Source organism: Scomber japonicus, chromosome 8 (genome assembly GCF_027409825.1).
Source record: "Scomber japonicus isolate fScoJap1 chromosome 8, fScoJap1.pri, whole genome shotgun sequence".
NCBI lineage: Eukaryota > Metazoa > Chordata > Actinopteri > Scombriformes > Scombridae > Scomber > Scomber japonicus.
The window spans coordinates 7,419,150-7,444,873 of NC_070585.1; the positions used below are offsets into that span (position 1 = coordinate 7,419,150).

At 47.6% G+C, this 25,724-nt stretch overlaps 46 non-coding genes across 46 annotated transcripts; all 46 read left to right on the top strand.

Moving 5' to 3' along the window:
• The first annotated feature begins 216 nt into the window (after window positions 1-216).
• trnap-agg (transfer RNA proline (anticodon AGG)) lies at window positions 217-288 on the top strand. The gene has a single exon. It is a non-coding gene; the product is annotated as a tRNA-Pro (tRNA).
• Window positions 289-703: 415 nt separating this feature from the next.
• On the top strand, window positions 704-775 carry trnap-ugg (transfer RNA proline (anticodon UGG)). Its single transcript has one exon. It is a non-coding gene; the product is annotated as a tRNA-Pro (tRNA).
• Window positions 776-1,182: 407 nt separating this feature from the next.
• trnap-cgg (transfer RNA proline (anticodon CGG)) lies at window positions 1,183-1,254 on the top strand. The gene has a single exon. It is a non-coding gene; the product is annotated as a tRNA-Pro (tRNA).
• A 382-nt stretch (window positions 1,255-1,636) lies between these two features.
• trnap-ugg (transfer RNA proline (anticodon UGG)) lies at window positions 1,637-1,708 on the top strand. Its single transcript has one exon. It is a non-coding gene; the product is annotated as a tRNA-Pro (tRNA).
• Window positions 1,709-2,150: 442 nt separating this feature from the next.
• Window positions 2,151-2,222, top strand: trnap-agg (transfer RNA proline (anticodon AGG)). The gene has a single exon. It is a non-coding gene; the product is annotated as a tRNA-Pro (tRNA).
• Window positions 2,223-2,637: 415 nt separating this feature from the next.
• On the top strand, window positions 2,638-2,709 carry trnap-ugg (transfer RNA proline (anticodon UGG)). The gene has a single exon. It is a non-coding gene; the product is annotated as a tRNA-Pro (tRNA).
• Window positions 2,710-3,170: 461 nt separating this feature from the next.
• Window positions 3,171-3,242, top strand: trnap-cgg (transfer RNA proline (anticodon CGG)). Its single transcript has one exon. It is a non-coding gene; the product is annotated as a tRNA-Pro (tRNA).
• A 353-nt stretch (window positions 3,243-3,595) lies between these two features.
• trnap-cgg (transfer RNA proline (anticodon CGG)) lies at window positions 3,596-3,667 on the top strand. Its single transcript has one exon. It is a non-coding gene; the product is annotated as a tRNA-Pro (tRNA).
• Window positions 3,668-4,826: 1,159 nt separating this feature from the next.
• Window positions 4,827-4,898, top strand: trnap-ugg (transfer RNA proline (anticodon UGG)). Its single transcript has one exon. It is a non-coding gene; the product is annotated as a tRNA-Pro (tRNA).
• Window positions 4,899-5,311: 413 nt separating this feature from the next.
• Window positions 5,312-5,383, top strand: trnap-ugg (transfer RNA proline (anticodon UGG)). The gene has a single exon. It is a non-coding gene; the product is annotated as a tRNA-Pro (tRNA).
• Window positions 5,384-5,845: 462 nt separating this feature from the next.
• On the top strand, window positions 5,846-5,917 carry trnap-cgg (transfer RNA proline (anticodon CGG)). The gene has a single exon. It is a non-coding gene; the product is annotated as a tRNA-Pro (tRNA).
• Window positions 5,918-6,542: 625 nt separating this feature from the next.
• Window positions 6,543-6,614, top strand: trnap-ugg (transfer RNA proline (anticodon UGG)). The gene has a single exon. It is a non-coding gene; the product is annotated as a tRNA-Pro (tRNA).
• A 412-nt stretch (window positions 6,615-7,026) lies between these two features.
• Window positions 7,027-7,098, top strand: trnap-ugg (transfer RNA proline (anticodon UGG)). Its single transcript has one exon. It is a non-coding gene; the product is annotated as a tRNA-Pro (tRNA).
• A 1,159-nt stretch (window positions 7,099-8,257) lies between these two features.
• trnap-ugg (transfer RNA proline (anticodon UGG)) lies at window positions 8,258-8,329 on the top strand. Its single transcript has one exon. It is a non-coding gene; the product is annotated as a tRNA-Pro (tRNA).
• Window positions 8,330-8,742: 413 nt separating this feature from the next.
• Window positions 8,743-8,814, top strand: trnap-ugg (transfer RNA proline (anticodon UGG)). Its single transcript has one exon. It is a non-coding gene; the product is annotated as a tRNA-Pro (tRNA).
• Window positions 8,815-9,276: 462 nt separating this feature from the next.
• Window positions 9,277-9,348, top strand: trnap-cgg (transfer RNA proline (anticodon CGG)). The gene has a single exon. It is a non-coding gene; the product is annotated as a tRNA-Pro (tRNA).
• A 625-nt stretch (window positions 9,349-9,973) lies between these two features.
• trnap-ugg (transfer RNA proline (anticodon UGG)) lies at window positions 9,974-10,045 on the top strand. Its single transcript has one exon. It is a non-coding gene; the product is annotated as a tRNA-Pro (tRNA).
• Window positions 10,046-10,457: 412 nt separating this feature from the next.
• On the top strand, window positions 10,458-10,529 carry trnap-ugg (transfer RNA proline (anticodon UGG)). The gene has a single exon. It is a non-coding gene; the product is annotated as a tRNA-Pro (tRNA).
• Window positions 10,530-11,688: 1,159 nt separating this feature from the next.
• On the top strand, window positions 11,689-11,760 carry trnap-cgg (transfer RNA proline (anticodon CGG)). Its single transcript has one exon. It is a non-coding gene; the product is annotated as a tRNA-Pro (tRNA).
• A 436-nt stretch (window positions 11,761-12,196) lies between these two features.
• On the top strand, window positions 12,197-12,268 carry trnap-agg (transfer RNA proline (anticodon AGG)). Its single transcript has one exon. It is a non-coding gene; the product is annotated as a tRNA-Pro (tRNA).
• Window positions 12,269-12,729: 461 nt separating this feature from the next.
• Window positions 12,730-12,801, top strand: trnap-cgg (transfer RNA proline (anticodon CGG)). The gene has a single exon. It is a non-coding gene; the product is annotated as a tRNA-Pro (tRNA).
• A 626-nt stretch (window positions 12,802-13,427) lies between these two features.
• Window positions 13,428-13,499, top strand: trnap-ugg (transfer RNA proline (anticodon UGG)). The gene has a single exon. It is a non-coding gene; the product is annotated as a tRNA-Pro (tRNA).
• Window positions 13,500-13,911: 412 nt separating this feature from the next.
• trnap-cgg (transfer RNA proline (anticodon CGG)) lies at window positions 13,912-13,983 on the top strand. The gene has a single exon. It is a non-coding gene; the product is annotated as a tRNA-Pro (tRNA).
• A 349-nt stretch (window positions 13,984-14,332) lies between these two features.
• On the top strand, window positions 14,333-14,404 carry trnap-ugg (transfer RNA proline (anticodon UGG)). Its single transcript has one exon. It is a non-coding gene; the product is annotated as a tRNA-Pro (tRNA).
• A 413-nt stretch (window positions 14,405-14,817) lies between these two features.
• On the top strand, window positions 14,818-14,889 carry trnap-ugg (transfer RNA proline (anticodon UGG)). The gene has a single exon. It is a non-coding gene; the product is annotated as a tRNA-Pro (tRNA).
• A 436-nt stretch (window positions 14,890-15,325) lies between these two features.
• On the top strand, window positions 15,326-15,397 carry trnap-agg (transfer RNA proline (anticodon AGG)). Its single transcript has one exon. It is a non-coding gene; the product is annotated as a tRNA-Pro (tRNA).
• A 416-nt stretch (window positions 15,398-15,813) lies between these two features.
• trnap-ugg (transfer RNA proline (anticodon UGG)) lies at window positions 15,814-15,885 on the top strand. The gene has a single exon. It is a non-coding gene; the product is annotated as a tRNA-Pro (tRNA).
• Window positions 15,886-16,299: 414 nt separating this feature from the next.
• Window positions 16,300-16,371, top strand: trnap-cgg (transfer RNA proline (anticodon CGG)). Its single transcript has one exon. It is a non-coding gene; the product is annotated as a tRNA-Pro (tRNA).
• Window positions 16,372-16,720: 349 nt separating this feature from the next.
• On the top strand, window positions 16,721-16,792 carry trnap-ugg (transfer RNA proline (anticodon UGG)). The gene has a single exon. It is a non-coding gene; the product is annotated as a tRNA-Pro (tRNA).
• Window positions 16,793-17,205: 413 nt separating this feature from the next.
• On the top strand, window positions 17,206-17,277 carry trnap-ugg (transfer RNA proline (anticodon UGG)). Its single transcript has one exon. It is a non-coding gene; the product is annotated as a tRNA-Pro (tRNA).
• Window positions 17,278-17,690: 413 nt separating this feature from the next.
• On the top strand, window positions 17,691-17,762 carry trnap-ugg (transfer RNA proline (anticodon UGG)). Its single transcript has one exon. It is a non-coding gene; the product is annotated as a tRNA-Pro (tRNA).
• Window positions 17,763-18,223: 461 nt separating this feature from the next.
• Window positions 18,224-18,295, top strand: trnap-cgg (transfer RNA proline (anticodon CGG)). The gene has a single exon. It is a non-coding gene; the product is annotated as a tRNA-Pro (tRNA).
• Window positions 18,296-18,928: 633 nt separating this feature from the next.
• trnap-ugg (transfer RNA proline (anticodon UGG)) lies at window positions 18,929-19,000 on the top strand. The gene has a single exon. It is a non-coding gene; the product is annotated as a tRNA-Pro (tRNA).
• A 413-nt stretch (window positions 19,001-19,413) lies between these two features.
• trnap-cgg (transfer RNA proline (anticodon CGG)) lies at window positions 19,414-19,485 on the top strand. Its single transcript has one exon. It is a non-coding gene; the product is annotated as a tRNA-Pro (tRNA).
• Window positions 19,486-19,867: 382 nt separating this feature from the next.
• On the top strand, window positions 19,868-19,939 carry trnap-ugg (transfer RNA proline (anticodon UGG)). Its single transcript has one exon. It is a non-coding gene; the product is annotated as a tRNA-Pro (tRNA).
• A 433-nt stretch (window positions 19,940-20,372) lies between these two features.
• Window positions 20,373-20,444, top strand: trnap-agg (transfer RNA proline (anticodon AGG)). Its single transcript has one exon. It is a non-coding gene; the product is annotated as a tRNA-Pro (tRNA).
• A 415-nt stretch (window positions 20,445-20,859) lies between these two features.
• trnap-ugg (transfer RNA proline (anticodon UGG)) lies at window positions 20,860-20,931 on the top strand. The gene has a single exon. It is a non-coding gene; the product is annotated as a tRNA-Pro (tRNA).
• A 413-nt stretch (window positions 20,932-21,344) lies between these two features.
• trnap-ugg (transfer RNA proline (anticodon UGG)) lies at window positions 21,345-21,416 on the top strand. Its single transcript has one exon. It is a non-coding gene; the product is annotated as a tRNA-Pro (tRNA).
• A 436-nt stretch (window positions 21,417-21,852) lies between these two features.
• trnap-agg (transfer RNA proline (anticodon AGG)) lies at window positions 21,853-21,924 on the top strand. Its single transcript has one exon. It is a non-coding gene; the product is annotated as a tRNA-Pro (tRNA).
• Window positions 21,925-22,339: 415 nt separating this feature from the next.
• On the top strand, window positions 22,340-22,411 carry trnap-ugg (transfer RNA proline (anticodon UGG)). Its single transcript has one exon. It is a non-coding gene; the product is annotated as a tRNA-Pro (tRNA).
• Window positions 22,412-22,824: 413 nt separating this feature from the next.
• Window positions 22,825-22,896, top strand: trnap-cgg (transfer RNA proline (anticodon CGG)). Its single transcript has one exon. It is a non-coding gene; the product is annotated as a tRNA-Pro (tRNA).
• A 382-nt stretch (window positions 22,897-23,278) lies between these two features.
• Window positions 23,279-23,350, top strand: trnap-ugg (transfer RNA proline (anticodon UGG)). The gene has a single exon. It is a non-coding gene; the product is annotated as a tRNA-Pro (tRNA).
• Window positions 23,351-23,976: 626 nt separating this feature from the next.
• Window positions 23,977-24,048, top strand: trnap-ugg (transfer RNA proline (anticodon UGG)). The gene has a single exon. It is a non-coding gene; the product is annotated as a tRNA-Pro (tRNA).
• A 433-nt stretch (window positions 24,049-24,481) lies between these two features.
• On the top strand, window positions 24,482-24,553 carry trnap-agg (transfer RNA proline (anticodon AGG)). The gene has a single exon. It is a non-coding gene; the product is annotated as a tRNA-Pro (tRNA).
• Window positions 24,554-24,961: 408 nt separating this feature from the next.
• trnap-ugg (transfer RNA proline (anticodon UGG)) lies at window positions 24,962-25,033 on the top strand. The gene has a single exon. It is a non-coding gene; the product is annotated as a tRNA-Pro (tRNA).
• Window positions 25,034-25,494: 461 nt separating this feature from the next.
• Window positions 25,495-25,566, top strand: trnap-cgg (transfer RNA proline (anticodon CGG)). Its single transcript has one exon. It is a non-coding gene; the product is annotated as a tRNA-Pro (tRNA).
• Window positions 25,567-25,724: the final 158 nt, after the last annotated feature.

The window sequence follows — 25,724 nt, forward strand, 5'->3', positions numbered from 1 at the left end:
ATGGGCCATGTGGCTGAAGTTTTTAATTGAAACCAAGCAGGAGCACACCAGACTTGACTCATTTAATCAACAAATCTTTGTCCTCTGACACTTGATTGGTCAAATCGTGTGCTCTTAATTGGTTGGAACAAACAACTGCAGGCAGGCAACCCTTTATGTAGAAGCGTGAATAGCATTCACCGGGGCGGGGCGGATCCCAGATGTCGTGTTTTTCGTGGCTCGTTGGTCTAGGGGTATGATTCTCGCTTAGGGTGCGAGAGGTCCCGGGTTCAAATCCCGGACGAGCCCTCAGGGCAGGAAGGTGGCTCCTTCTATTCTATTCAGTCTCACTACCTTTGGAACTGTTGTAAAGCTATCCTGACAAGAAGTTGAAAGTTCAACCAGTTCACCTACATTGTGAAGGTGACAGTGGGTGTAATGCTGGTCATGTCAGAAGATGCCTGAAGTGTTATGTAAAGTCTTTTCTGCCAATCCCTCAGGATCTCCTAACGCAGAGGTGTCCAAACTGTTCAGAAGCAGCAGGACCAAGTAGGTATAGACAGCATCAAAGCAATTTTGTGGACCATGTACATGCTGCACGTATCCAAGACTGAAGACATAAAAGAGTCAAGGCAAAACCCACAGGTCGAATAATGCGGTCAAGCTAAATGCAGACGTGACTAGCATTGACCGGGGCGGGGGTCCCAGAGGTTGTGTTTTTCATGGCTCGTTGGTCTAGGGGTATGATTCTCGCTTTGGGTGCGAGAGGTCCCGGGTTCAAATCCCGGACGAGCCCTCAGGGCAGGAAGGTGGCTCCTTCTATTCAGTTGTCTCACTACCTTTGGAACTGTTGTAAAGCTATCCTGACAAGAAGTTGAAAGTTCAACCAGTTCACCTACATTGTGACAGTGGGTGTAATGCTGGTCATGTCAGAAGATGCCTGAAGTGTTATGTAAAGTCTTTTCTGCCAATCCCTCAGGATCTCCTAACGCAGAGGTGTCCAAACTGTTCAGAAGCAGCAGGACCAAGTAGGTATAGACAGCATCAAAGCGATTTTGTGGACCATGTACATGCTGCACGTATCCAAGACTGAAGACATAAAAGAGTCAAGGCAAAACCCACAGGTCGAATAATGCGGTCAAGCTAAATGCAGACGTGACTAGCATTGACCGGGGCGGGGGTCCCAGAGGTTGCATTTTTCATGGCTCGTTGGTCTAGGGGTATGATTCTCGCTTCGGGTGCGAGAGGTCCCGGGTTCAAATCCCGGACGAGCCCTCAGGACAGGAAGGTGGTTCTCACTGTTCAGTTGTCTCACTAACTTTGGAAGTGTTGTGAAGCTATCCTGACAAGGAGTTGAAAGTTCAACCAGTTCACCTACATTGTGAAGGTGACAGTTTGGTGTAATGCTGGTCATGTGTACTCTGGAGGAGAGTTCAGAAGCAGCAGGACCAAGTAGGTATAGACAGCATCAAAGCAATTTTGTGGACCATGTACATGCTGCACATTTTTTTGAGTTCCAGACAATTATTACAAAGTATATCCAACACTGAAGACATAAAAGAGTCAAGGTAAAACCCACAGGTCGAATAATGCAGTGCCAGATGCAGACGTGACTAGCATTGACCGGGGCGGGGGTCCCAGATATTGTGTTTTTCGTGGCTCGTTGGTCTAGGGGTATGATTCTTGCTTTGGGTGCGAGAGGTCCCGGGTTCAAATCCCGGACGAGCCCTCAGGGCAGGAAGGTGGCTCCTTCTATTCAGTTGTCTCACTTCCTTTGGAACTGTTGTAAAGCTATCCTGACAAGAAGTTGAAAGTTCAACCAGTTCACCTACATTGTGAAGGTGACAGTGGGTGTAATGCTGGTCATGTCAGAAGATACCTGAAGTGTTATGTAAAGTCTTTGCTGCCAATGCCTCAGGATCTCCTAACGCAGAGGTGTCCAAACTGTTCCATCAATGGGCCATGTGGCTGAAGTTTTTAATTGAAACCAAGCAGGAGCACACCAGACTTGACTCATTTAATCAACAAATCTTTGTCCTCTGACACTTGATTGGTCAAATCGTGTGCTCTTAATTGGTTGGAACAAACAACTGCAGGCAGGCAACCCTTTATGTAGAAGCGTGAATAGCATTCACCGGGGCGGGGCGGATCCCAGATGTCGTGTTTTTCGTGGCTCGTTGGTCTAGGGGTATGATTCTCGCTTAGGGTGCGAAAGGTCCCGGGTTCAAATCCCGGACGAGCCCTCAGGGCAGGAAGGTGGCTCCTTCTATTCTATTCAGTCTCACTACCTTTGGAACTGTTGTAAAGCTATCCTGACAAGAAGTTGAAAGTTCAACCAGTTCACCTACATTGTGAAGGTGACAGTGGGTGTAATGCTGGTCATGTCAGAAGATGCCTGAAGTGTTATGTAAAGTCTTTTCTGCCAATCCCTCAGGATCTCCTAACGCAGAGGTGTCCAAACTGTTCAGAAGCAGCAGGACCAAGTAGGTATAGACAGCATCAAAGCAATTTTGTGGACCATGTACATGCTGCACGTATCCAAGACTGAAGACATAAAAGAGTCAAGGCAAAACCCACAGGTCGAATAATGCGGTCAAGCTAAATGCAGACGTGACTAGCATTGACCGGGGCGGGGGTCCCAGAGGTTGTGTTTTTCATGGCTCGTTGGTCTAGGGGTATGATTCTCGCTTTGGGTGCGAGAGGTCCCGGGTTCAAATCCCGGACGAGCCCTCAGGGCAGGAAGGTGGCTCCTTCTATTCAGTTGTCTCACTACCTTTGGAACTGTTGTAAAGCTACCCTGACAAGAAGTTGAAAGTTCAACCAGTTCACCTACATTGTGAAGGTGACAGTGGGTGTAATGCTGGTCATGTCAGAAGATGCCTGAAGTGTTATGTAAAGTCTTTTCTGCCAATGTCTCAGGATCTCCTAACGCAGAGGTGTCCAAACTGTTCAGAAGCAGCAGGACCAAGTAGGTATAGACAGCATCAAAGCGATTTTGTGGACCATGTACATGCTGCACGTATCCAAGACTGAAGACATAAAAGAGTCAAGGCAAAACCCACAGGTCGAATAATGCGGTCAAGCTAAATGCAGACGTGACTAGCATTGACCGGGGCGGGGGTCCCAGAGGTTGTGTTTTTCATGGCTCGTTGGTCTAGGGGAATGATTCTCGCACATGTCGTGTTTTTCGTGGCTCGTTGGTCTAGGGGTATGATTCTCGCTTCGGGTGCGAGAGGTCCCGGGTTCAAATCCCGGACGAGCCCTCAGGACAGGAAGGTGGTTCTCACTGTTCAGTTGTCTCACTAACTTTGGAAGTGTTGTGAACCTATCCTGGCAAGGAGTTCAAAGTTCAACCAGTTCACCTACATTGTGAAGGTGACAGTTGGGTGTAATGCTGGTCATGTCTACTCTGGAGGAGAGTTGAAAAGCATCATGACCAAGTAGGTATAGACAGCATCAAAGCAATTTTGTGGAGCATGTACATGATGCACGTATCCAACACTGAAGACATAAAAGAGTCAAGGTAAAACCCACAGGTCGAATAATGCGGTCAAGCTAGATGCAGACGTGAATAGCATTGACCGGAGGGCGAAATCCCAGATGTCATGTTTTTCATGGCTCGTTGGTCTAGGGGTATGATTCTCGCTTCGGGTGCGAGAGGTCCCGGGTTCAAATCCCGGACGAGCCCTCAGGACAGGAAGGTGGTTCTCACTGTTCAGTTGTCTCACTACCTTTGGAACTGTTGTAAAGCTATCCTGACAAGAAGTTGAAATTTCAACCAGTTCACCTACATTGTGACAGTGGGTGTAATGCTGGTCATGTCAGAAGATGCCTGAAGTGTTATGTAAAGTCTTTTCTGCCAATGTCTCAGGATCTCCTAACGCAGAGGTGTCCAAACTGTTCAGAAGCAGCAGGACCAAGTAGGTATAGACAGCATCAAAGCGATTTTGTGGACCATGTACATGCTGCACGTATCCAAGACTGAAGACATAAAAGAGTCAAGGCAAAACCCACAGGTCGAATAATGCAGTCAAGCTAAATGCAGACGTGACTAGCATTGACTGGGGTGGGGGTCCCAGAGGTTGCGTTTTTCATGGCTCGTTGGTCTAGGGGTATGATTCTCGCACATGTCGTGTTTTTCGTGGTTGTTGGTCTAGGGGTATGATTCTCGCTTCGGGTGCGAGAGGTCCCGGGTTCAAATCCCGGACCAGCCCTCAGGACAGGAAGGTGGTTCCCACTGTTCAGTTGTCTCACTAACTTTGGAAGTGTTGTGAAGCTATCCTGACAAGTAGTTGAAAGTTCAACCAGTTCACCTACATTGTGAAGGTGACAGTTGGGTGTAATGCTGGTCATGTCTACTCTGGAGGAGAGTTGAGAAACAGCAGGACCAAGTAGGTATAGACAGCATCAAAGCAATTATGTGGACCATGTACATGCTGCACATTTTTTTGAGTTCCAGACAATTATTACAAAGTATATCCAACACTGAAGACATAAAAGAGTCAAGGTAAAACCCACAGGTCGAATAATGCAGTGCCAGATGCACTGTGTGTGCACATTGTGCACATTGTGAAGGTGACAGTGGGTGTAATGCTGGTCATGTGAGAAGATGCCTGAAGTGTTATGTAAAGTCTTTTCTGCCAATGCCTCAGGATCTCCTAACGCAGAGGTGTCCAAACTGTTCAGAAGCAGCAGGACCAAGTAGGTGTAGACAGCATCAAAGCAATTTTGTGGACCATGTACATGCTGCACATTTTCTTGAGTTCCAGACAATTATTACAAAGTATACTTGTATAGACGTGACTAGCATTGACCGGGACGGGGGTCCCAGAGGTTGTGTTTTTCGTGGCTCGTTGGTCTAGGGGTATGATTCTCGCTTTGGGTGCGAGAGGTCCCGGGTTCAAATCCCGGACGAGCCCTCAGGGCAGGAAGGTGGCTCCTTCTATTCAGTTGTCTCACTACCTTTGGAACTGTTGTAAAGCTACCCTGACAAGAAGTTGAAAGTTCAACCAGTTCACCTACATTGTGAAGGTGACAGTGGGTGTAATGCTGGTCATGTCAGAAGATGCCTGAAGTGTTATGTAAAGTCTTTTCTGCCAATCCCTCAGGATCTCCTAACGCAGAGGTGTCCAAACTGTTCAGAAGCAGCAGGACCAAGTAGGTATAGACAGCATCAAAGCGATTTTGTGGACCATGTACATGCTGCACGTATCCAAGACTGAAGACATAAAAGAGTCAAGGCAAAACCCACAGGTCGAATAATGCGGTCAAGCTAAATGCAGACGTGACTAGCATTGACCGGGGCGGGGGTCCCAGAGGTTGTGTTTTTCATGGCTCGTTGGTCTAGGGGTATGATTCTCGCTTTGGGTGCGAGAGGTCCCGGGTTCAAATCCCGGACGAGCCCTCAGGGCAGGAAGGTGGCTCCTTCTATTCAGTTATCTCACTACCTTTGGAACTGTTGTAAAGCTATCCTGACAAGAAGTTGAAAGTTCAACCAGTTCACCTACATTGTGAAGGTGACAGTGGGTGTAAAATGCTGGTCATGTCAGAAGATGCCTGAAGTGTTATGTAAAGTATTTTCTGCCAATGCCTCAGGATCTCCTAACGCAGAGGTGTCCAAACTGTTCAGAAGCAGCAGGACCAAGTAGGTATAGACAGCATCAAAGCGATTTTGTGGACCATGTACATGCTGCACGTATCCAAGACTGAAGACATAAAAGAGTCAAGGCAAACCCACAGGTCGAATAATGCAGTCAAGCTAAATGCAGACGTTACTAGCATTGACCGGGGTGGGGGTCCCAGAGGTTGTGTTTTTCATGGCTCGTTGGTCTAGGGGTATGATTCTCGCACATGTCGTGTTTTTCGTGGCTCGTTGGTCTAGGGGTATGATTTTCGCTTCGGGTGCGAGAGGTCCCGGGTTCAAATCCTGGACGAGCCCTCAGGACAGGAAGGTGGTTCTCACTGTTCAGTTGTCTCACTAACTTTGGAAGTGTTGTGAAGCTATCCTGGCAAGGAGTTCAAAGTTCAACCAGTTCACCTACATTGTGAAGGTTAGGTTGGGTGTAATGCTGGTCATGTCTACTCTGGAGGAGAGTTGAAAAGCAGCATGACCAAGTAGGTATAGACAGCATCTAAGCAATTTTGTGGAGCATGTACATGCTGCACGTATCCAACACTGAAGACATAAAAGAGTCAAGGTAAAACCCACAGGTCGAATAATGCGGTCAAGCTAGATGCAGACGTGAATAGCATTGACCGGAGGGCGAAATCCCAGATGTCATGTTTTTCATGGCTCGTTGGTCTAGGGGTATGCTGGTCATGTGTACTCTGGAGGAGAGTTCAGAAGCAGCAGGACCAAGTAGGTATAGACAGCATCAAAGCAATTTTGTGGACCATGTACATGCTGCACATTTTTTTGAGTTCCAGACAATTATTACAAAGTATATCCAACACTGAAGACATAAAAGAGTCAAGGTAAAACCCACAGGTCGAATAATGCAGTGCCAGATGCAGACGTGACTAGCATTGACCGGGGCGGGGGTCACAGATATTGTGTTTTTCGTGGCTTGTTGGTCTAGGGGTATGATTCTCGCTTTGGGTGCGAGAGGTCCCGGGTTCAAATCCCGGACGAGCCCTCAGGGCAGGAAGGTGGCTCCTTCTATTCGGTTATCTCACTTCCTTTGGAACTGTTGTAAAGCTATCCTGACAAGAAGTTGAAAGTTCAACCAGTTCACCTTCTTTGTGAAGGTGACAGTGGGTGTAATGCTGGTCATGTCAGAAGATGCCTGAAGTGTTATGTAAAGTCTTTTCTGCCAATGCCTCAGGATCTCCTAACGCAGAGGTGTCCAAACTGTTCAGAAGCAGCGGGACCAAGTAGGTATAGACAGCATCAAAGCGATTTTGTGGACCATGTACATGCTGCACGTATCCAAGACTGAAGACATAAAAGAGTCAAGGCAAACCCACAGTTCGAATAATGCAGTCAAGCTAAATGCAGACGTGACTAGCATTGACCGGGGCGGGGGTCCCAGAGGTTGTGTTTTTCATGGCTCGTTGGTCTAGGGGTATGATTCTCGCTTTGGGTGCGAGAGGTCCCGGGTTCAAATCCCGGACGAGCCCTCAGGGCAGGAAGGTGGCTCCTTCTATTCAGTTGTCTCACTACCTTTGGAACTGTTGTAAAGCTATCCTGACAAGAAGTTGAAATTTCAACCAGTTCACCTACATTGTGACAGTGGGTGTAATGCTGGTCATGTCAGAAGATGCCTGAAGTGTTATGTAAAGTCTTTTCTGCCAATGTCTCAGGATCTCCTAACGCAGAGGTGTCCAAACTGTTCAGAAGCAGCAGGACCAAGTAGGTATAGACAGCATCAAAGCGATTTTGTGGACCATGTACATGCTGCACGTATCCAAGACTGAAGACATAAAAGAGTCAAGGCAAAACCCACAGGTCGAATAATGCAGTCAAGCTAAATGCAGACGTGACTAGCATTGACTGGGGTGGGGGTCCCAGAGGTTGCGTTTTTCATGGCTCGTTGGTCTAGGGGTATGATTCTCGCACATGTCGTGTTTTTCGTGGTTGTTGGTCTAGGGGTATGATTCTCGCTTCGGGTGCGAGAGGTCCCGGGTTCAAATCCCGGACCAGCCCTCAGGACAGGAAGGTGGTTCCCACTGTTCAGTTGTCTCACTAACTTTGGAAGTGTTGTGAAGCTATCCTGACAAGTAGTTGAAAGTTCAACCAGTTCACCTACATTGTGAAGGTGACAGTTGGGTGTAATGCTGGTCATGTCTACTCTGGAGGAGAGTTGAGAAACAGCAGGACCAAGTAGGTATAGACAGCATCAAAGCAATTATGTGGACCATGTACATGCTGCACATTTTTTTGAGTTCCAGACAATTATTACAAAGTATATCCAACACTGAAGACATAAAAGAGTCAAGGTAAAACCCACAGGTCGAATAATGCAGTGCCAGATGCACTGTGTGTGCACATTGTGCACATTGTGAAGGTGACAGTGGGTGTAATGCTGGTCATGTGAGAAGATGCCTGAAGTGTTATGTAAAGTCTTTTCTGCCAATGCCTCAGGATCTCCTAACGCAGAGGTGTCCAAACTGTTCAGAAGCAGCAGGACCAAGTAGGTGTAGACAGCATCAAAGCAATTTTGTGGACCATGTACATGCTGCACATTTTCTTGAGTTCCAGACAATTATTACAAAGTATACTTGTATAGACGTGACTAGCATTGACCGGGACGGGGGTCCCAGAGGTTGTGTTTTTCGTGGCTCGTTGGTCTAGGGGTATGATTCTCGCTTTGGGTGCGAGAGGTCCCGGGTTCAAATCCCGGACGAGCCCTCAGGGCAGGAAGGTGGCTCCTTCTATTCAGTTGTCTCACTACCTTTGGAACTGTTGTAAAGCTACCCTGACAAGAAGTTGAAAGTTCAACCAGTTCACCTACATTGTGAAGGTGACAGTGGGTGTAATGCTGGTCATGTCAGAAGATGCCTGAAGTGTTATGTAAAGTCTTTTCTGCCAATCCCTCAGGATCTCCTAACGCAGAGGTGTCCAAACTGTTCAGAAGCAGCAGGACCAAGTAGGTATAGACAGCATCAAAGCGATTTTGTGGACCATGTACATGCTGCACGTATCCAAGACTGAAGACATAAAAGAGTCAAGGCAAAACCCACAGGTCGAATAATGCGGTCAAGCTAAATGCAGACGTGACTAGCATTGACCGGGGCGGGGGTCCCAGAGGTTGTGTTTTTCATGGCTCGTTGGTCTAGGGGTATGATTCTCGCTTTGGGTGCGAGAGGTCCCGGGTTCAAATCCCGGACGAGCCCTCAGGGCAGGAAGGTGGCTCCTTCTATTCAGTTATCTCACTACCTTTGGAACTGTTGTAAAGCTATCCTGACAAGAAGTTGAAAGTTCAACCAGTTCACCTACATTGTGAAGGTGACAGTGGGTGTAAAATGCTGGTCATGTCAGAAGATGCCTGAAGTGTTATGTAAAGTATTTTCTGCCAATGCCTCAGGATCTCCTAACGCAGAGGTGTCCAAACTGTTCAGAAGCAGCAGGACCAAGTAGGTATAGACAGCATCAAAGCGATTTTGTGGACCATGTACATGCTGCACGTATCCAAGACTGAAGACATAAAAGAGTCAAGGCAAACCCACAGGTCGAATAATGCAGTCAAGCTAAATGCAGACGTTACTAGCATTGACCGGGTTGGGGGTCCCAGAGGTTGTGTTTTTCATGGCTCGTTGGTCTAGGGGTATGATTCTCGCACATGTCGTGTTTTTCGTGGCTCGTTGGTCTAGGGGTATGATTTTCGCTTCGGGTGCGAGAGGTCCCGGGTTCAAATCCTGGACGAGCCCTCAGGACAGGAAGGTGGTTCTCACTGTTCAGTTGTCTCACTAACTTTGGAAGTGTTGTGAAGCTATCCTGGCAAGGAGTTCAAAGTTCAACCAGTTCACCTACATTGTGAAGGTTAGGTTGGGTGTAATGCTGGTCATGTCTACTCTGGAGGAGAGTTGAAAAGCAGCATGACCAAGTAGGTATAGACAGCATCTAAGCAATTTTGTGGAGCATGTACATGCTGCACGTATCCAACACTGAAGACATAAAAGAGTCAAGGTAAAACCCACAGGTCGAATAATGCGGTCAAGCTAGATGCAGACGTGAATAGCATTGACCGGAGGGCGAAATCCCAGATGTCATGTTTTTCATGGCTCGTTGGTCTAGGGGTATGCTGGTCATGTGTACTCTGGAGGAGAGTTCAGAAGCAGCAGGACCAAGTAGGTATAGACAGCATCAAAGCAATTTTGTGGACCATGTACATGCTGCACATTTTTTTGAGTTCCAGACAATTATTACAAAGTATATCCAACACTGAAGACATAAAAGAGTCAAGGTAAAACCCACAGGTCGAATAATGCAGTGCCAGATGCAGACGTGACTAGCATTGACCGGGGCGGGGGTCACAGATATTGTGTTTTTCGTGGCTTGTTGGTCTAGGGGTATGATTCTCGCTTTGGGTGCGAGAGGTCCCGGGTTCAAATCCCGGACGAGCCCTCAGGGCAGGAAGGTGGCTCCTTCTATTCGGTTATCTCACTTCCTTTGGAACTGTTGTAAAGCTATCCTGACAAGAAGTTGAAAGTTCAACCAGTTCACCTTCTTTGTGAAGGTGACAGTGGGTGTAATGCTGGTCATGTCAGAAGATGCCTGAAGTGTTATGTAAAGTCTTTTCTGCCAATGCCTCAGGATCTCCTAACGCAGAGGTGTCCAAACTGTTCAGAAGCAGCGGGACCAAGTAGGTATAGACAGCATCAAAGCGATTTTGTGGACCATGTACATGCTGCACGTATCCAAGACTGAAGACATAAAAGAGTCAAGGCAAACCCACAGTTCGAATAATGCAGTCAAGCTAAATGCAGACGTGACTAGCATTGACCGGGGCGGGGGTCCCAGAGGTTGTGTTTTTCATGGCTCGTTGGTCTAGGGGTATGATTCTCGCTTTGGGTGCGAGAGGTCCCGGGTTCAAATCCCGGACGAGCCCTCAGGGCAGGAAGGTGGCTCCTTCTATTCAGTTGTCTCACTACCTTTGGAACTGTTGTAAAGCTATCCTGACAAGAAGTTGAAATTTCAACCAGTTCACCTACATTGTGACAGTGGGTGTAATGCTGGTCATGTCAGAAGATGCCTGAAGTGTTATGTAAAGTCTTTTCTGCCAATGTCTCAGGATCTCCTAACGCAGAGGTGTCCAAACTGTTCAGAAGCAGCAGGACCAAGTAGGTATAGACAGCATCAAAGCGATTTTGTGGACCATGTACATGCTGCACGTATCCAAGACTGAAGACATAAAAGAGTCAAGGCAAAACCCACAGGTCGAATAATGCAGTCAAGCTAAATGCAGACGTGACTAGCATTGACTGGGGTGGGGGTCCCAGAGGTTGCGTTTTTCATGGCTCGTTGGTCTAGGGGTATGATTCTCGCACATGTCGTGTTTTTCGTGGTTGTTGGTCTAGGGGTATGATTCTCGCTTCGGGTGCGAGAGGTCCCGGGTTCAAATCCCGGACCAGCCCTCAGGACAGGAAGGTGGTTCCCACTGTTCAGTTGTCTCACTAACTTTGGAAGTGTTGTGAAGCTATCCTGACAAGTAGTTGAAAGTTCAACCAGTTCACCTACATTGTGAAGGTGACAGTTGGGTGTAATGCTGGTCATGTCTACTCTGGAGGAGAGTTGAGAAACAGCAGGACCAAGTAGGTATAGACAGCATCAAAGCAATTATGTGGACCATGTACATGCTGCACATTTTTTTGAGTTCCAGACAATTATTACAAAGTATATCCAACACTGAAGACATAAAAGAGTCAAGGTAAAACCCACAGGTCGAATAATGCAGTGCCAGATGCACTTTGTGTGCACATTGTGCACATTGTGAAGGTGACAGTGGGTGTAATGCTGGTCATGTGAGAAGATGCCTGAAGTGTTATGTAAAGTCTTTTCTGCCAATGCCTCAGGATCTCCTAACGCAGAGGTGTCCAAACTGTTCAGAAGCAGCAGGACCAAGTAGGTGTAGACAGCATCAAAGCAATTTTGTGGACCATGTACATGCTGCACATTTTCTTGAGTTCCAGACAATTATTACAAAGTATACTTGTATAGACGTGACTAGCATTGACCGGGACGGGGGTCCCAGAGGTTGTGTTTTTCATGGCTCGTTGGTCTAGGGGTATGATTCTCGCTTCGGGTGCGAGAGGTCCCGGGTTCAAATCCCGGACGAGCCCTCAGGACAGGAAGGTGGTTCTTACTGTTCAGTTGTCTCACTAACTTTGGAAGTGTTGTGAAGCTATCCTGACAAGAAGTTGAAAGTTCAACCAGTTCACCTCCATTGTGACAGTGGGTGTAATGCTGGTCATGTCAGAAGATGCCTGAAGTGTTATGTAAAGTGTTTGCTGCCAATGCCTCAGGATCTCCTAACGCAGAGGTGTCCAAACTGTTCCATCAATGGGCCATGTGGCTGAAGTTTTTAATTGAAACCAAGCAGGAGCACACCAGACTTGACTCATTTAATCAACAGATCTTTGTCCTCTGACACTTGATTGGTCAAATCGTGTGCTCTTAATTGGTTGGAACAAACAACTGCAGGCAGGCAACCCTTTATGTAGAAGCGTGAATAGCATTCACCGGGGCGGGGCGGATCCCAGATGTCGTGTTGTTCGTGGCTCGTTGGTCTAGGGGTATGATTCTCGCTTAGGGTGCGAGAGGTCCCGGGTTCAAATCCCGGACGAGCCCTCAGGGCAGGAAGGTGGCTCCTTCTATTCAGTTGTCTCACTACCTTTGGAACTGTTGTAAAGCTACCCTGACAAGAAGTTGAAAGTTCAACCAGTTCACCTACATTGTGAAGGTGACAGTGGGTGTAATGCTGGTCATGTCAGAAGATGCCTGAAGTGTTATGTAAAGTCTTTTCTGCCAATGTCTCAGGATCTCCTAACGCAGAGGTGTCCAAACTGTTCAGAAGCAGCAGGACCAAGTAGGTATAGACAGCATCAAAGCGATTTTGTGGACCATGTACATGCTGCACGTATCCAAGACTGAAGACATAAAAGAGTCAAGGCAAAACCCACAGGTCGAATAATGCGGTCAAGCTAAATGCAGACGTGACTAGCATTGACCGGGGCGGGGGTCCCAGAGGTTGTGTTTTTCATGGCTCGTTGGTCTAGGGGAATGATTCTCGCACATGTCGTGTTTTTCGTGGCTCGTTGGTCTAAGGGTATGATTCTTGCTTCGGGTGCGAGAGGTCCCGGGTTCAAATCCTGGACGAGCCCTCAGGACAGGAAGGTGGTTCTCACTGTTCAGTTGTCTCACTAACTTTGGAAGTGTTGTGAACCTATCCTGTCAAGGAGTTCAAAGTTCAACCAGTTCACCTACATTGTGAAGGTGACAGTTGGGTGTAATGCTGGTCATGTCTACTCTGGAGGAGAGTTGAAAAGCATCATGACCAAGTAGGTATAGACAGCATCAAAGCAATTTTGTGGAGCATGTACATGCTGCACGTATCCAACACTGAAGACATAAAAGAGTCAAGGTAAAACCCACAGGTCGAATAATGCGGTCAAGCTAGATGCAGACGTGAATAGCATTGACCGGAGGGCGAAATCCCAGATGTCATGTTTTTCATGGCTCGTTGGTCTAGGGGTATGCTGGTCATGTGTACTCTGGAGGAGAGTTCAGAAGCAGCAGGACCAAGTAGGTATAGACAGCATCAAAGCAATTTTGTGGACCATGTACATGCTGCACATTTTTTTGAGTTCCAGACAATTATTACAAAGTATATCCAACACTGAAGACATAAAAGAGTCAAGGTAAAACCCACAGGTCGAATAATGCAGTGCCAGATGCAGACGTGACTAGCATTGACCGGGGCGGGGGTCCCAGAGGTTGTGTTTTTCTTGGCTCGTTGGTCTAGGGGTATGATTCTCGCTTTGGGTGCGAGAGGTCCCGGGTTCAAATCCCGGACGAGCCCTCAGGGCAGGAAGGTGGCTCCTTCTATTCAGTTGTCTCACTACCTTTGGAACTGTTGTAAAGCTATCCTGACAAGAAGTTGAAAGTTCAACCAGTTCACCTACTTTGTGAAGGTGACAGTGGGTGTAATGCTGGTCATGTCAGAAGATGCCTGAAGTGTTATGTAAAGTATTTTCTGCCAATGTCTCAGGATCTCCTAACGCAGAGGTGTCCAAACTGTTCAGAAGCAGCAGGACCAAGTAGGTATAGACAGCATCAAAGCGATTTTGTGGACCATGTACATGCTGCACGTATCCAAGACTGAAGACATAAAAGAGTCAAGGCAAACCCACAGGTCGAATAATGCAGTCAAGCTAAATGCAGACGTTACTAGCATTGACCGGGGTGGGGGTCCCAGAGGTTGTGTTTTTCATGGCTCGTTGGTCTAGGGGTATGATTCTCGCTTCGGGTGCGAGAGGTCCCGGGTTCAAATCCCGGACGAGCCCTCAGGACAGGAAGGTGGTTCTTACTGTTCAGTTGTCTCACTAACTTTGGAAGTGTTGTGAAGCTATCCTGGCAAGGAGTTCAAAGTTCAACCAGTTCACCTACATTGTGAAGGTGACAGTTGGGTGTAATGCTGGTCATGTCTACTCTGGAGGAGAGTTGAAAAGCAGCATGACCAAGTAGGTATAGACAGCAACAAAGCAATTTTGTGGAGCATGTACATGCTGCACATATCCAACACTGAAGACATAAAAGAGTCAAGGTAAAACCCACAGGTCGAATAATGCAGTGCCAGATGCAGACGTGACTAGCATTGACCGGGGCGGGGGTCCCAGAGGTTGTGTTTTTCATGGCTCGTTGGTCTAGGGGTATGATTCTCGCTTTGGGTGCGAGAGGTCCCGGGTTCAAATCCCGGACGAGCCCTCAGGGCAGGAAGGTGGCTCCTTCTATTCAGTTGTCTCACTACCTTTGGAACTGTTGTAAAGCTACCCTGACAAGAAGTTGAAAGTTCAACCAGTTCACCTACATTGTGAAGGTGACAGTGGGTGTAATGCTGGTCATGTCAGAAGATGCCTGAAGTGTTATGTAAAGTTTTTTCTGCCAATGTCTCAGGATCTCCTAACGCAGAGGTGTCCAAACTGTTCAGAAGCAGCAGGACCAAGTAGGTATAGACAGCATCAAAGCGATTTTGTGGACCATGTACATGCTGCACGTATCCAAGACTGAAGACATAAAAGAGTCAAGGCAAAACCCACAGGTCGAATAATGCGGTCAAGCTAAATGCAGACGTGACTAGCATTGACCGGGGCGGGGGTCCCAGAGGTTGTGTTTTTCATGGCTCGTTGGTCTAGGGGTATGATTCTCGCTTTGGGTGCGAGAGGTCCCGGGTTCAAATCCCGGACGAGCCCTCAGGGCAGGAAGGTGGCTCCTTCTATTCAGTTGTCTCACTACCTTTGGAACTGTTGTAAAGCTATCCTGACAAGAAGTTGAAAGTTCAACCAGTTCACCTACATTGTGACAGTGGGTGTAATGCTGGTCATGTCAGAAGATGCCTGAAGTGTTATGTAAAGTGTTTGCTGCCAATGCCTCAGGATCTCCTAACGCAGAGGTGTCCAAACTGTTCCATCAATGGGCCATGGGGCTGAAGTTTTTAATTGAAACCAAGCAGGAGCACACCAGACTTGACTCATTTAATCAACAGATCTTTGTCCTCTGACACTTGATTGGTCAAATCGTGTGCTCTTAATTGGTTGGAACAAACAACTGCAGGCAGGCAACCCTTTATGTAGAAGCGTGAATAGCATTCACCGGGGCGCGGCGGATCCCAGATGTCGTGTTGTTCGTGGCTCGTTGGTCTAGGGGTATGATTCTCGCTTAGGGTGTGAGAGGTCCCGGGTTCAAATCCCGGACGAGCCCTCAGGGCAGGAAGGTGGCTCCTTCTATTCTATTCAGTCTCACTACCTTTGGAACTGTTGTAAAGCTATCCTGACAAGAAGTTGAAAGTTCAACCAGTTCACCTACATTGTGAAGGTGACAGTGGGTGTAATGCTGGTCATGTCAGAAGATGCCTGAAGTGTTATGTAAAGTTTTTTTCTGCCAATGTCTCAGGATCTCCTAACGCAGAGGTGTCCAAACTGTTCAGAAGCAGCAGGACCAAGTAGGTATAGACAGCATCAAAGCAATTTTGTGGACCATGTACATGCTGCACGTATCCAAGACTGAAGACATAAAAGAGTCAAGGCAAAACCCACAGGTCGAATAATGCGGTCAAGCTAAATGCAGACGTGACTAGCATTGACCGGGGCGGGGGTCCCAGAGGTTGTGTTTTTCATGGCTCGTTGGTCTAGGGGTATGATTCTCGCTTTGGGTGCGAGAGGTCCCGGGTTCAAATCCCGGACGAGCCCTCAGGGTAGGAAGGTGGCTCCTTCTATTCAGTTGTCTCACTACCTTTGGAACTGTTGTAAAGCTACCCTGACAAGAAGTTGAAAGTTCAACTAGTTCACCTACATTGTGAAGGTGACAGTGGGTGTAATGCTGGTCATGTCAGAAGATGCCTGAAGTGTTATGTAAAGTTTTTTTCTGCCAATGTCTCAGGATCTCCTAACGCAGAGGTGTCCAAACTGTTCAGAAGCAGCAGGACCAAGTAGGTATAGACAGCATCAAAGCAATTTTGTGGACCATGTACATGCTGCACGTATCCAAGACTGAAGACATAAAAGAGTCAAGGCAAAACCCACAGGTCGAATAATGCGGTCAAGCTAAATGCAGACGTGACTAGCATTGACCGGGGCGGGGGTCCCAGAGGTTGCGTTTTTCATGGCTCGTTGGTCTAGGGGTATGATTCTCGCTTCGGGTGCGAGAGGTCCCGGGTTCAAATCCCGGACGAGCCCTCAGGACAGGAAGGTGGTTCTTACTGTTCAGTTGTCTCACTAACTTTGGAAGTGTTGTGAAGCTATCCTGGCAAGGAGTTCAAAGTTCAACCAGTTCACCTACATTGTGAAGGTGACAGTTGGGTGTAATGCTGGTCATGTCTACTCTGGAGGAGAGTTGAAAAGCAGCATGACCAAGTAGGTATAGACAGCAACAAAGCAATTTTGTGGAGCATGTACATGCTGCACATATCCAACACTGAAGACATAAAAGAGTCAAGGTAAAACCCACAGGTCGAATAATGCAGTGCCAGATGCAGACGTGACTAGCATTGACCGGGGCGGGGGTCCCAGAGGTTGTGTTTTTCATGGCTCGTTGGTCTAGGGGTATGATTCTCGCTTTGGGTGCGAGAGGTCCCGGGTTCAAATCCCGGACGAGCCCTCAGGGCAGGAAGGTGGCTCCTTCTATTCAGTTGTCTCACTACCTTTGGAACTGTTGTAAAGCTATCCTGACAAGAAGTTGAAAGTTCAACCAGTTCACCTACATTGTGAAGGTGACAGTGGGTGTAATGCTGGTCATGTCAGAAGATGCCTGAAGTGTTATGTAAAGTCTTTTCTGCCAATCCCTCAGGATCTCCTAACGCAGAGGTGTCCAAACTGTTCAGAAGCAGCAGGACCAAGTAGGTATAGACAGCATCAAAGCAATTTTGTGGACCATGTACATGCTGCACGTATCCAAGACTGAAGACATAAAAGAGTCAAGGCAAAACCCACAGGTCGAATAATGCGGTCAAGCTAAATGCAGACGTGACTAGCATTGACCGGGGCGGGGGTCCCAGAGGTTGTGTTTTTCATGGCTCGTTGGTCTAGGGGTATGATTCTCGCTTTGGGTGCGAGAGGTCCCGGGTTCAAATCCCGGACGAGCCCTCAGGGCAGGAAGGTGGCTCCTTCTATTCAGTTGTCTCACTACCTTTGGAACTGTTGTAAAGCTACCCTGACAAGAAGTTGAAAGTTCAACCAGTTCACCTACATTGTGAAGGTGACAGTGGGTGTAATGCTGGTCATGTCAGAAGATGCCTGAAGTGTTATGTAAAGTTTTTTCTGCCAATGTCTCAGGATCTCCTAACGCAGAGGTGTCCAAACTGTTCAGAAGCAGCAGGACCAAGTAGGTATAGACAGCATCAAAGCAATTTTGTGGACCATGTACATGCTGCACGTATCCAAGACTGAAGACATAAAAGAGTCAAGGCAAAACCCACAGGTCGAATAATGCGGTCAAGCTAAATGCAGACGTGACTAGCATTGACCGGGGCGTGGGTCCCAGAGGTTGTGTTTTTCATGGCTCCTTGGTCTAGGGGTATGATTCTCGCTTTGGGTGCGAGAGGTCCCGGGTTCAAATCCCGGACGAGCCCTCAGGACAGGAAGGTGGCTCCTTCTATTCAGTTGTCTCACTACCTTTGGAACTGTTGTAAAGCTACCCTGACAAGAAGTTGAAAGTTCAACCAGTTCACCTACATTGTGAAGGTGACAGTGGGTGTAATGCTGGTCATGTCAGAAGATGCCTGAAGTGTTATGTAAAGTCTTTTCTGCCAATGCCTCAGGATCTCCTAACGCAGAGGTGTCCAAACTGTTCAGAAGCAGCAGGACCAAGTAGGTATAGACAGCATCAAAGCGATTTTGTGGACCATGTACATGCTGCACGTATCCAAGACTGAAGACATAAAAGAGTCAAGGCAAAACCCACAGGTCGAATAATGCGGTCAAGCTAAATGCAGACGTGACTAGCATTGACCGGGGCGGGGGTCCCAGAGGTTGCGTTTTTCATGGCTCGTTGGTCTAGGGGTATGATTCCCGCACATGTCATGTTTTTCGTGGCTCGTTGGTCTAGGGGTATGATTCTCGCTTCGGGTGCGGGAGGTCCCGGGTTCAAATCCCGGACGAGCCCTCAGGACAGGAAGGTGGTTCTCACTGTTCAGTTGTCTCATTAACTTTGGAAGTGTTGTGAAGCTATCCTGACAAGTAGTTGAAAGTTCAACCAGTTCACCTACATTGTGAAGGTGACAGTTGGGTGTAATGCTGGTCATGTCTACTGTGGAGGAGAGTTGAGAAGCAGCAGGACCAAGTAGGTATAGACAGCATCAAAGCAATTATGTGGACCATGTACATGCTGCACATTTTTTTGAGTTCCAGACAATTATTACAAAGTATATCCAACACTGAAGACATAAAAGAGTCAAGGTAAAACCCACAGGTCGAATAATGCAGTGCCAGATGCACTGTGTGTGCACATTGTGCACATTGTGAAGGTGACAGTGGGTGTAATGCTGGTCATGTGAGAAGATGCCTGAAGTGTTATGTAAAGTCTTTTCTGCCAATGCCTCAGGATCTCCTAACGCAGAGGTGTCCAAACTGTTCAGAAGCAGCAGGACCAAGTAGGTGTAAACAGCATCAAAGCAATTTTGTGGACCATGTACATGCTGCACATTTTCTTGAGTTCCAGACAATTATTACAAAGTATACTTGTATAGACGTGACTAGCATTGACCGGGGCGGAGGTCCCAGAGGTTGTGTTTTTCATGGCTCGTTGGTCTAGGGGTATGATTCTCGCTTTGGGTGCGAGAGGTCCCGGGTTCAAATCCCGGACGAGCCCTCAGGGCAGGAAGGTGGCTCCTTCTATTCAGTTGTCTCACTACCTTTGGAACTGTTGTAAAGCTACCCTGACAAGAAGTTGAAAGTTCAACCAGTTCACCTACATTGTGAAGGTGACAGTGGGTGTAATGCTGGTCATGTCAGAAGATGCCTGAAGTGTTATGTAAATTTTTTTCTGCCAATGTCTCAGGATCTCCTAACGCAGAGGTGTCCAAACTGTTCAGAAGCAGCAGGACCAAGTAGGTATAGACAGCATCAAAGCAATTTTGTGGACCATGTACATGCTGCACGTATCCAAGACTGAAGACATAAAAGAGTCAAGGCAAAACCCACAGGTCGAATAATGCGGTCAAGCTAAATGCAGACGTGACTAGCATTGACCGGGGCGGGGGTCCCAGAGGTTGCGTTTTTCATGGCTCGTTGGTCTAGGGGTATGATTCTCGCTTCGGGTGCAAGAGGTCCCGGGTTCAAATCCCGGACGAGCCCTCAGGACAGGAAGGTGGTTCTCACTGTTCAGTTGTCTCACTAACTTTGGAAGTGTTGTGAAGCTATCCTGACAAGGAGTTGAAAGTTCAACCAGTTCACCTACATTGTGAAGGTGACAGTTTGGTGTAATGCTGGTCATGTGTACTCTGGAGGAGAGTTCAGAAGCAGCAGGACCAAGTAGGTATAGACAGCATCAAAGCAATTTTGTGGACCATGTACATGCTGCACATTTTTTTGAGTTCCAGACAATTATTACAAAGTATATCCAACACTGAAGACATAAAAGAGTCAAGGTAAAACCCACAGGTCGAATAATGCAGTGCCAGATGCAGACGTGACTAGCATTGACCGGGGCGGGGGTCCCAGATATTGTGTTTTTCGTGGCTCGTTGGTCTAGGGGTATGATTCTCGCTTTGGGTGCGAGAGGTCCCGGGTTCAAATCCCGGACGAGCCCTCAGGGCAGGAAGGTGGCTCCTTCTATTCAGTTGTCTCACTTCCTTTGGAACTGTTGTAAAGCTATCCTGACAAGAAGTTGAAAGTTCAACCAGTTCACCTACATTGTGAAGGTGACAGTTGGGTGTAATGCTGGTCATGCCTGAAGTGTTATGTAAAGTCTTTGCTGCCAATGCCTCAGGATCTCCTAACGCAGAGGTGTCCAAACTGTTCCATCAATGGGCCATGTGGCTGAAGTTTTTAATTGAAACCAAGCAGGAGCACACCAGACTTGACTCATTTAATCAACAGATCTTTGTCCTCTGACACTTGATTGGTCAAATCGTGTGCTCTTAATTGGTTGGAACAAACAACTGCAGGCAGGCAACCCTTTATGTAGAAGCGTGAATAGCATTCACCGGGGCGGGGCGGATCCCAGATGATGTGTTTTTCGTGGCTCGTTGGTCTAGGGGTATGATTCTCGCTTAGGGTGCGAGAGGTCCCGGGTTCAAATCCCGGACGAGCCCTCAGGGCAGGAAGGTGGCTCGTTCTATTCTATTCAGTCTCACTACCTTTGGAACTGTTGTAAAGCTATCCTGACAAGAAGTTGAAAGTTCAACCAGTTCACCTACATTGTGAAGGTGACAGTGGGTGTAATGCTGGTCATGTCAGAAGATGCCTGAAGTGTTATGTAAAGTCTTTTCTGCCAATCCCTCAGGATCTCCTAACGCAGAGGTGTCCAAACTGTTCAGAAGCAGCAGGACCAAGTAGGTATAGACAGCATCAAAGCGATTTTGTGGACCATGTACATGCTGCACGTATCCAAGACTGAAGACATAAAAGAGTCAAGGCAAAACCCACAGGTCGAATAATGCGGTCAAGCTAAATGCAGACGTGACTAGCATTGACCGGGGCGGGGGTCCCAGAGGTTGTGTTTTTCATGGCTCGTTGGTCTAGGGGTATGATTCTCGCTTTGGGTGCGAGAGGTCCCGGGTTCAAATCCCGGACGAGCCCTCAGGGCAGGAAGGTGGCTCCTTCTATTCAGTTGTCTCACTACCTTTGGAACTGTTGTAAAGCTACCCTGACAAGAAGTTGAAAGTTCAACCAGTTCACCTACATTGTGAAGGTGACAGTGGGTGTAATGCTGGTCATGTCAGAAGATGCCTGAAGTGTTATGTAAAGTTTTTTCTGCCAATGTCTCAGGATCTCCTAACGCAGAGGTGTCCAAACTGTTCAGAAGCAGCAGGACCAAGTAGGTATAGACAGCATCAAAGCGATTTTGTGGACCATGTACATGCTGCACGTATCCAAGACTGAAGACATAAAAGAGTCAAGGCAAAACCCACAGGTCGAATAATGCGGTCAAGCTAAATGCAGACGTGACTAGCATTGACCGGGGCGGGGGTCCCAGAGGTTGTGTTTTTCATGGCTCGTTGGTCTAGGGGTATGATTCTCGCTTTGGGTGCGAGAGGTCCCGGGTTCAAATCCCGGACGAGCCCTCAGGGCAGGAAGGTGGCTCCTTCTATTCAGTTGTCTCACTACCTTTGGAACTGTTGTAAAGCTATCCTGACAAGAAGTTGAAAGTTCAACCAGTTCACCTACATTGTGACAGTGGGTGTAATGCTGGTCATGTCAGAAGATGCCTGAAGTGTTATGTAAAGTGTTTGCTGCCAATGCCTCAGGATCTCCTAACGCAGAGGTGTCCAAACTGTTCCATCAATGGGCCATGTGGCTGAAGTTTTTAATTGAAACCAAGCAGGAGCACACCAGACTTGACTCATTTAATCAACAGATCTTTGTCCTCTGACACTTGATTGGTCAAATCGTGTGCTCTTAATTGGTTGGAACAAACAACTGCAGGCAGGCAACCCTTTATGTACAAGCGTGAATAGCATTCACCGGGGCGCGGCGGATCCCAGATGTCGTGTTGTTCGTGGCTCGTTGGTCTAGGGGTATGATTCTCGCTTAGGGTGCGAGAGGTCCCGGGTTCAAATCCCGGACGAGCCCTCAGGGCAGGAAGGTGGCTCCTTCTATTCTATTCAGTCTCACTACCTTTGGAACTGTTGTAAAGCTATCCTGACAAGAAGTTGAAAGTTCAACCAGTTCACCTACATTGTGAAGGTGACAGTGGGTGTAATGCTGGTCATGTCAGAAGATGCCTGAAGTGTTATGTAAAGTCTTTTCTGCCAATCCCTCAGGATCTCCTAACGCAGAGGTGTCCAAACTGTTCAGAAGCAGCAGGACCAAGTAGGTATAGACAGCATCAAAGCAATTTTGTGGACCATGTACATGCTGCACGTATCCAAGACTGAAGACATAAAAGAGTCAAGGCAAAACCCACAGGTCGAATAATGCGGTCAAGCTAAATGCAGACGTGACTAGCATTGACCGGGGCGGGGGTCCCAGAGGTTGTGTTTTTCATGGATCGTTGGTCTAGGGGTATGATTCTCGCTTTGGGTGCGAGAGGTCCCGGGTTCAAATCCCGGACGAGCCCTCAGGGCAGGAAGGTGGCTCCTTCTATTCAGTTGTCTCACTACCTTTGGAACTGTTGTAAAGCTACCCTGACAAGAAGTTGAAAGTTCAACCAGTTCACCTACATTGTGAAGGTGACAGTGGGTGTAATGCTGGTCATGTCAGAAGATGCCTGAAGTGTTATGTAAAGTTTTTTCTGCCAATGTCTCAGGATCTCCTAACGCAGAGGTGTCCAAACTGTTCAGAAGCAGCAGGACCAAGTAGGTATAGACAGCATCAAAGCAATTTTGTGGACCATGTACATGCTGCACGTATCCAAGACTGAAGACATAAAAGAGTCAAGGCAAAACCCACAGGTCGAATAATGCGGTCAAGCTAAATGCAGACGTGACTAGCATTGACCGGGGCGGGGGTCCCAGAGGTTGCGTTTTTCATGGCTCGTTGGTCTAGGGGTATGATTCTCGCTTCGGGTGCGAGAGGTCCCGGGTTCAAATCCCGGACGAGCCCTCAGGACAGGAAGGTGGTTCTCACTGTTCAGTTGTCTCACTAACTTTGGAAGTGTTGTGAAGCTATCCTGACAAGGAGTTGAAAGTTCAACCAGTTCACCTACATTGTGAAGGTGACAGTTTGGTGTAATGCTGGTCATGTGTACTCTGGAGGAGAGTTCAGAAGCAGGAGGACCAAGTAGGTATAGACAGCATCAAAGCAATTTTGTGGACCATGTACATGCTGCACATTTTTTTAAGTTCCAGACAATTATTACAAAGTATATCCAACACTGAAGACATAAAAGAGTCAAGGTAAAACCCACAGGTCGAATAATGCAGTGCCAGATGCAGACGTGACTAGCATTGACCGGGGCGGGGGTCCCAGATATTGTGTTTTTCGTGGCTCGTTGGTCTAGGGGTATGATTCTCGCTTTGGGTGCGAGAGGTCCCGGGTTCAAATCCCGGACGAGTCCTCAGGACAGGAAGGTGGTTCTGACTGTTCAGTTGTCTCACTAACTTTGGAAGTGTTGTGAACCTATCCTGTCAAGGAGTTCAAAGTTCAACCAGTTCACCTACATTGTGAAGGTGACAGTTGGGTGTAATGCTGGTCATGTCTACTCTGGAGGAGAGTTGAAAAGCATCATGACCAAGTAGGTATAGACAGCATCAAAGCAATTTTGTGGAGCATGTACATGCTGCACGTATCCAACACTGAAGACATAAAAGAGTCAAGGTAAAACCCACAGGTCGAATAATGCGGTCAAGCTAGATGCAGACGTGAATAGCATTGACCGGAGGGCGAAATCCCAGATGTCATGTTTTTCATGGCTCGTTGGTCTAGGGGTATGCTGGTCATGTGTACTCTGGAGGAGAGTTCAGAAGCAGCAGGACCAAGTAGGTATAGACAGCATCAAAGCAATTTTGTGGACCATGTACATGCTGCACATTTTTTTGAGTTCCAGACAATTGTTACAAAGTATATCCAACACTGAAGACATAAAAGAGTCAAGGTAAAACCCACAGGTCGAATAATGCAGTGCCAGATGCAGACGTGACTAGCATTGACCGGGGCGGGGGTCCCAGATATTGTGTTTTTCGTGGCTCGTTGGTCTAGGGGTATGATTCTCGCTTTGGGTGCGAGAGGTCCCGGGTTCAAATCCCGGACGAGCCCTCAGGGCAGGAAGGTGGCTCCTTCTATTCAGTTGTCTCACTTCCTTTGGAACTGTTGTAAAGCTATCCTGACAAGAAGTTGAAAGTTCAACCAGTTCACCTACATTGTGAAGGTGACAGTTGGGTGTAATGCTGGTCATGCCTGAAGTGTTATGTAAAGTCTTTGCTGCCAATGCCTCAGGATCTCCTAACGCAGAGGTGTCCAAACTGTTCCATCAATGGGCCATGTGGCTGAAGTTTTTAATTGAAACCAAGCAGGAGCACACCAGACTTGACTCATTTAATCAACAAATCTTTGTCCTCTGACACTTGATTGGTCAAATCGTGTGCTCTTAATTGGTTGGAACAAACAACTGCAGGCAGGCAACCCTTTATGTAGAAGCGTGAATAGCATTCACCGGGGCGGGGCGGATCCCAGATGTCGTGTTTTTCGTGGCTCGTTGGTCTAGGGGTATGATTCTCGCTTAGGGTGCGAGAGGTCCCGGGTTCAAATCCCGGACGAGCCCTCAGGACAGGAAGGTTCTATTCTATTCAGTCTCACTACCTTTGGAACTGTTGTAAAGCTATCCTGACAAGAAGTTGAAAGTTCAACCAGTTCACCTACATTGTGAAGGTGACTGTGGGTGTAATGCTGGTCATGTCAGAAGATGCCTGAAGTGTTATGTAATGTCTTTTCTGCCAATCCCTCAGGATCTCCTAACGCAGAGGTGTCCAAACTGTTCAGAAGCAGCAGGACCAAGTAGGTATAGACAGCATCAAAGCAATTTTGTGGACCATGTACATGCTGCACGTATCCAAGACTGAAGACATAAAAGAGTCAAGGCAAAACCCACAGGTCGAATAATGCGGTCAAGCTAAATGCAGACGTGACTAGCATTGACCGGGGCGGGGGTCCCAGAGGTTGTGTTTTTCATGGCTCGTTGGTCTAGGGGTATGATTCTTGCTTTGGGTGCGAGAGGTCCCGGGTTCAAATCCCGGACGAGCCCTCAGGGCAGGAAGGTGGCTCCTTCTATTCAGTTGTCTCACTACCTTTGGAACTGTTGTAAAGCTACCCTGACAAGAAGTTGAAAGTTCAACCAGTTCACCTACATTGTGAAGGTGACAGTGGGTGTAATGCTGGTCATGTCAGAAGATGCCTGAAGTGTTATGTAAAGTCTTTTCTGCCAATGTCTCAGGATCTCCTAACGCAGAGGTGTCCAAACTGTTCAGAAGCAGCAGGACCAAGTAGGTATAGACAGCATCAAAGCGATTTTGTGGACCATGTACATGCTGCACGTATCCAAGACTGAAGACATAAAAGAGTCAAGGCAAAACCCACAGGTCGAATAATGCGGTCAAGCTAAATGCAGACGTGACTAGCATTGACCGGGGCGGGGGTCCCAGAGGTTGTGTTTTTCATGGCTCGTTGGTCTAGGGGAATGATTCTCGCACATGTCGTGTTTTTCGTGGCTCGTTGGTCTAGGGGTATGATTCTCGCTTCGGGTGCGAGAGGTCCCGGGTTCAAATCCCGGACGAGCCCTCAGGACAGGAAGGTGGTTCTCACTGTTCAGTTGTCTCACTAACTTTGGAAGTGTTGTGAACCTATCCTGTCAAGGAGTTCAAAGTTCAACCAGTTGACCTACATTGTGAAGGTGACAGTTGGGTGTAATGCTGGTCATGTCTACTCTGGAGGAGAGT